The sequence below is a fragment of the Taeniopygia guttata genome, chromosome 1A (assembly GCF_048771995.1).
Source record: "Taeniopygia guttata chromosome 1A, bTaeGut7.mat, whole genome shotgun sequence".
Lineage (NCBI taxonomy): Eukaryota > Metazoa > Chordata > Aves > Passeriformes > Estrildidae > Taeniopygia > Taeniopygia guttata.
In genome coordinates this window covers 6,081,118-6,087,665 of record NC_133025.1, presented here as the reverse complement: position 1 = coordinate 6,087,665, position 6,548 = coordinate 6,081,118, and the positions used below count along the sequence as shown (strand labels likewise).

At 44.3% G+C, this 6,548-nt stretch overlaps 1 protein-coding gene across 1 annotated transcript in view; it reads left to right on the top strand.

Moving 5' to 3' along the window:
• The first annotated feature begins 6,130 nt into the window (after positions 1 to 6,130).
• USP6NL (USP6 N-terminal like) overlaps positions 6,131 to 6,548 on the top strand; it is a 110,627-nt gene continuing 110,209 nt past the window's right edge. Inside the window, exon 1 of the mRNA XM_030290418.4 lies at positions 6,131 to 6,281. The gene's annotated coding sequence lies outside the window, so the exon portion shown is untranslated. The remainder of the gene's footprint in view (positions 6,282 to 6,548) is intronic.

The window sequence follows — 6,548 nt, the reverse complement described above, 5'->3', positions numbered from 1 at the left end:
TGAAAGACTGTGAAAACGAAGAATTACTCAAAAAAATCTTTAGAGACTATGAATGTTCTTACAGCCCTTACCAGAAGGTAAATGTTATGGTGTAAAGGTACAGAGCACTCAGCAGCAGGAATTCACTGTCTGTCCCATGAGCAGGTGCCAATCCTCAGGGTCAATGCTGCTCCACACAACCTTGCTGACAAGTGTCATGCCTCGTGTTGATTGTTTGATATAGATCTTTTGATCACCAGCTTTTTTAAATAAGCCGTGGCCAGACAATAAAAGGCAAAGGTCAGTGCCACATTAATGACAGAGGGCATAAAGGTCTTAGAATTTATTTTTAGTTCACCAAACCATTCTAGTCCTGAGGTTTGGATTATTTAAAGCAAACATTGCTATATACCAAACACATGGTATTTTCTCCCATGTTGCCTCAGTTCCACGTGCTCATGTCCGTTCCATGTGAACTACAGCATATTGCAAAGTTATGTTGTATTCTTTTAATTTTTACACTGAAGGATTTCAAATGGAACCTAACATAATTAGATTACATGTAATCTCTTCCCATTTTGATCCTATTCTCAAGAGTGTTTGCAAAGGAGCTTACTTGAGTCTTAAATGTACAACTTGAAATCGCTCTGACGGAGATGAATGAGAGCAGTGTGCTCTTAGGAAAACATCTGATGTGCAGGACAAAGCCTCATGGCTTTATTCAGTGAAATAGGTGTCTCCATGGGCAGTGTCCGCTTCAAAATCCTCGACACACAATTTTTTTAAACTTCTGCACAAAACCTGTAGCAAGTTGATTCAGAGTCTTTCCTTATCCATTTGTCTCCTGAATCAACATGGACTCCTATTAATACCTGCTTGTCCCTGGGCTTCCACAGAGCTGTGTGGTTTCTATTCAGGTGTCAGCCACTGAGATAAACTGCAGTTCAGAAGGGTTTTCAAAGAGCCATCACCTTCCCGGGAGTACATTAAAAGGGATTATGCATTGCCAGACAGCAAGTCTTGTCAGGTCAGGGCAAAACAACATTTTAAGCCGATTGGCTCATATATCTCAAGGTATGTGTGTCCTTGCACAAATTCACTTTCCCCTCAATGCAGTATTTAAGAAAATCCACTTTTCATGATGTTGATTGATCTGAAGTGTGGTCAGATTGAATCCTGCTTATTATCTTGAGGTTACCAAAGGAGAAATATCTCCAGACGTGATAGTAAATTATTGGATTGTAAGGAAACTTTGAGGAAAACAGCCTGTTATTTGGTAGTTGATGCCTCACCTTTCAGAAAGCTCTTCCTTGCATAAAAAGGATAAAGCATGTTTACACTTCAGAGGTATTTGCTGAAAGTTTGGGAAGCTTCATCCTGCTTTACAGCCTCAAGCTGGCTTTGTTTGCCAAAGGTGAGGGGTGCCTTTATTAACGATGGTGGCTGTGTGCAGGGTTCCCTACAGGATGAAACGGGGTACCTGATGTAAACATCAGCCCCAGCAAGATCTGTGAGCACACCTTCTTCACCAGCCAGGAACCTGAGTAACCTCATGTCCCTGTGTTTGAGCAACCTGAGCCTGGGAAATGCAGTAGTGGCCCTTCCCTGGGAAATGAACTCTGTTCCTTATGGGTGTGAAACAGCTTGAGAGAGCGTGCCCACCCTCTCGTTGGCTTGTTTCACTCTACAGTTGCCATATGGGCTTAGTTAGGGAAAAGATAAGTGCGACAGGACTTCCACTTCCCTGGCAAGCTATTTCTGCAGTTAAGGCTTCGTAGGAAACCTTCATGCTGCTTTACCCCGAACAGGAGGGCTGACCGAACACAGATGGCTCCAGGCAGAGGGGGAAGAATGTGTTTAAATGCAAAGCCCAACTTACATCCCCCACTTCACGTTGTGCTACATAAATTCTACATGAAGCGGAGCTGGGAAAAGACTCTAAATATCACATTGCTGGAAAAAAATTATTTTGATCTTTCACAAGGAGCTTTACCTGAACGAACTGAATATATTTCTGCTCCATCAGTCATTCAGAATTTTCTTTCTGCTGGTTTCAGCAGCAAATGGAAAAGGTCATAAAGATTTAACTTTTGTGCTACATTAGACAAATAATTACACCTTTTTCAGGATACACTAGCACAGCACAGAGTTTTGAAACATTTTATTACAGGCTCTTGTTTTCATTCACTTGTAACTTCATGAAAATGATTCCCTTTGAGGCTTTTAGATTTGTTGGTGTCTCAGAAATGATTCTATTTCTGTTAACTTTGAGTTACTTTTGACATTCTGGTGGTTATGAGTGAGTAATAATAAACTTTAATAGTGACTGCGTTCTGAACGCTGACTCTATAAATACTGTCATGAGAGTCCTGGTTCCTTGTCTAACTGTAACTCTACATCAGATCCGCACTTTACAAGAATGTATCTTTCAGTGACTCTCCTGGAAAATCACAATAAGGCATGCAAAAGATGAAGCTGACGTTTTGTTCCATCATTGCCAATAAGACCTAATCTTCTGTCTTCTCTCTTCTTTTTCTTCCTCTGTTTTATGTTCTACTTTTCCTTGATTTGAAAGCTGTATGATTTGATTATAGTTTCCCCCTCTTTTTCACCAAATCCCTTTGCCTTCTGCTGTGGGAGCAGGATGAAATCCTGTTAACAAGAATCTAAAACTCAGGTTCAGGCAAATACCCCAATTCATGTTTTAAAGCCCATCCTGTGCTTCGGTTTAGATACAGCCACACATTTTCCTCAGCCAGGCTTTCTGAGTTTTGCACAGCTAATTGTGCACTGTCTGTATACTCAATGTAAAAAAGGATCTCTGAGAATTTCTGTAACACAGGAGATACAGGTAAGTGATATGGTTTTGGTGTTGTGATGTTTCTCAGTGCACTGAAAAACTACTTGGTATTAAGGAGACCTTTAAAAAAGGGGTTTTGTACTGTGTAAGTGTATTAAATGTTGTTCTTTGTGTAGTTTTCATAGAAAAAGAATCTTGAAACTTAAATCAACATATAAAAGGAGAAAGATAAAGACATGAGAGAATATTGAAGTAACAGAATAAGACAGAAGGAGGTGAATGGGAAAAAGGCAAGAAAATGCTAGAGGAGACAGAAAGTTTGGGAAAAAAAGGAAGGAGAATTAAGAAAATCTGTCTTGACAGACAGAGGGGACAGAAATAGCCCCTTTCATCAGGCAGCAAGCATTCAAGTCTGATTCCCATGGCAGAAGCTACCAAAAGCAGGAAGAGAGGCCTGAATGGGTGAAACTTGAACCAAACAAACCAGCAGAGCCTGTGGACAATAGGACTGGCTGAGGGCAAAGTGAACAATCCCAACCAAAAGGAAAACACTCCTTTAAGCAGCCAGAAATAGTGAAGCAAAGGGCAAACCCTCCTACTCCAAATCCCACCTGACTCCTGCTTTTAACACAGCCCTTCCTATGAAATGCAGAGTCTCCACGTGGGCTGATGCTCCCGTGTGTGTACAGACAAACCTCTGCCTAAATCATCAGTTCTGCAGAGCTCCTGGAAATGGCAATGGCAGGATCAGGCAAGGGATGGGCTGGAAATAACACCTGAAACCCACCACTTTCATTCTGGGGAAAATAAACAAAAGCAAACCCAGCAGGTGGTATAGCAGCTGAGTACATTTAAGCTTATAAAATACTGAAGTTTTGCAGCAGCTTTTCTTGGGAATAAAGAAGGGGCAGGGCCACTCTCATCTATTAAAAAAAAAAAAAAAGCTTGTGGTCTTCCTGTAGAAATTGATAAAGGATTTAATCACTCTGGACCTGCTGTAAATTTTGCTGAGTTCTAGCTGATCTGTGTTTAATAAATGAAAATGAGATTAATTTATTACTCACATTGCAAATTTACTCCAGGTTGTAATGTTTGTCCCTTATTCTATACCTTTTGTACAGCTCCAGGGCCCGGAGTTGTTACTCAGAGGCATGTCACACTAAGTGGGTGCCTTATCCAGCATGTGGGGTGCCACCTCAGAGCTCCTGGTACCCCTCAGAACTCTGTTCCCCACAGGCACCAGGGCCTCTCCTCCTCTCAATTGGTTGCAGGTGTAGCCCTGAGTTGTGCCCAGCTGCTTCATGTTAAAGTCATGATGTTCTCCTGCTGCATTGTCCCAAAAGACTCCAAAAATAACTTCTCTTGCAGAAAGAAGGAACAATTAAACATTTTCTCTTCCTTTACTTCCCTTGGCTAGGGCATGGAGGGAAGTCAAAGCAGAGGGAAAAGGCCTGGCTGGGAACTGTGCTGCTGGGAAGTATTTGGGAAGCCTCTCTCTATCCTTGGGCAGCACCGAGAGAGTTTGGAGTCATCATCTGTCCTCATGGAACAGGAGAGGTTCTCCACTTCCATTCTATGATGGGAAGCTGTGTTCTATCCATCTCCATTTCTAAATCCTGCTTGTTTTCCAGGTTCCTGATCTTACACATTGAGGATCTACCAGTTATGTGAGTGCCCCTGTCCCACCTGGCCTGGGGAGGTTTGGACATAACATCATCCCTTCTACTGTCCATGGGAAACTGGAGCAGCATTTATCCTCTAAGAGCTTCCTGGGGTAGTCATTCCTCTTCTCAACTCACACACCCATGCTGCTAGGGCAGAGGTGAGTTTTCCCTCCCAGCTCCTCATGTCTTCTCCATGCAGGTAAAACCACAGGTTACCTGGTGGAGTGTCCCCCCTTCTCTCGAGCAGGGGGATGCCTGCTCCTAATAGCACAGACTCTGGTCTCTACTGGTAGGACATGGAAAATTTCCTCTTTAAGCTCCTCTAAAAGTTTGTGGTGGCCCTCTTTAATTTCCTCTCTTAAATTCCAGAAATCCTCCATCAGTCTTTCATGGATGAGATGTAGGCCCATAATGGGGTGGAGATAGTTTCTTCACGTGTCTGGAGTCTGCCAAACCAGAATGCCCACTTCTTCTTCTCCCTCCTTCCATGCCAACACTCCAAATGACTTGGCACTACATGTTTTGTGTACACTGGACGCTGTCTGGATTATTAGGGAATTGTTTGTTATCTGAAAAGACTATTTCCAGCACAGCTAATCCTCTCAGGCACCAGGTACTTTCCAAGTGTTCCTCTTGTCTTGGAACACTGAAAAGTCTTCCTTGCAAAGGTATTTCCCCCTCACACTTAGCAAGAGTTGCCTTCAGAGGCTGGGAGTTCCTGGTCTTTTCCTGATCCGCTGGCCAATACCCACATCCCAGAACAGGGATTCCAGTTGCTTGGCTTCACTGCCATCCAGTGCTGTGCTGTTGGTATCAATAAGTCTTGCCAAATATTCAGTGATTTAAGTGGAAATTATCTTAAAAAAATAATTAAAATCACTTCCAAAAGGAGAAATTATTGGAAATTATATAACTTTCATATTTATTTTAAAAGAAATTATTTTAATTAATCAAAAGCAGTGTATTAGTCTCAAGCAGTGTAATTTTCCACTTTAGCTAACATGCTGCTAAGTTTCTTTTGACAGACGTATTGTTCGATCACTGAAACTTTCAGTTTTGCTAGACTAACCCTGATAAGCTTCAATGAGGAAGCAGAGGAAAGCTGGACACCAAGGATCCAAAATTTATGGCTTTAAGGACTTATTGGAGTAACCAGAAGAGACTATCAAAGACATTACAGCCTAAGCACTGTAGACTGTATCAGGGAAAATTTGATAAAAAGGCTGAAAAACGTGGACTAATTAGCACTAGAAGCAAGAAACCAATAACTAATAAAATAGGAATTAATGAAGAGAATTATGCAATTTAGAACCAATAAACAATAATTTTTTTTGCTGAAAACATGTGAGTGAAAAGTTTTGGAAATGGAGTGCATATGGCTGGAGTTATCTGCTATGCATTCCAGCTGGGAATAAAGTAATGCCTACTCCCCAATACTAAAAAATAAAGAGTTTGGGAGTTTGATTTATCCCGATGTTTTGGGTGTCACACTAACAAGCCCAGAACTGCACACAGGAGAATAAGTGTCCACACTGAGAGTCTCGGCCGCTCATGCAGCACAACCGATGAGTTTCTGAGGGCACCGGGCCCGTTTTGTGTCTTTCCCACTTTTTCCCCACAGCCGCCCCGGGCACGCACCTCGTCCCCAGCCCAAGATGGCGGCGGCGGCGGGTCAGCCCTGTGGGAGGGGCGGGGGCGGGCAGGGTTTCCATAGCGGCGGTGTCACACCGGGGCACTTCCTTGTCGGAGGCTGCCGGTCCCGGGGCAGCGAGCACGGACGCGCCGCTGGGGAAGGCGGCGGAGGGAGGCCCCCGGGAAGAGGAGGAAGCCGAGCAAAGGTAGGGACAAGCTGGGACTTTGCTCCGGCCATTGTGCGGCCCCGGGGTGGCCGGCTGGACCCGTCCATTGCGGGGGTGCGGGGGGGGGCGCGCGTGTGTGTGTGTGGAGGTGCCGCGCCGGACCCTCCATTGAAGCGGGCGGGTTCCTCCCGGCTGAGGGGAGGCGGGCGCTACCATCCTCCCCCGGGGGAGGGCGCACCCCCTCTGAGGCCGGAGAGGTGGAACTGGCGGGAGCCGGCTCCCGCAGGGTACTGGGGTGTTCGGACT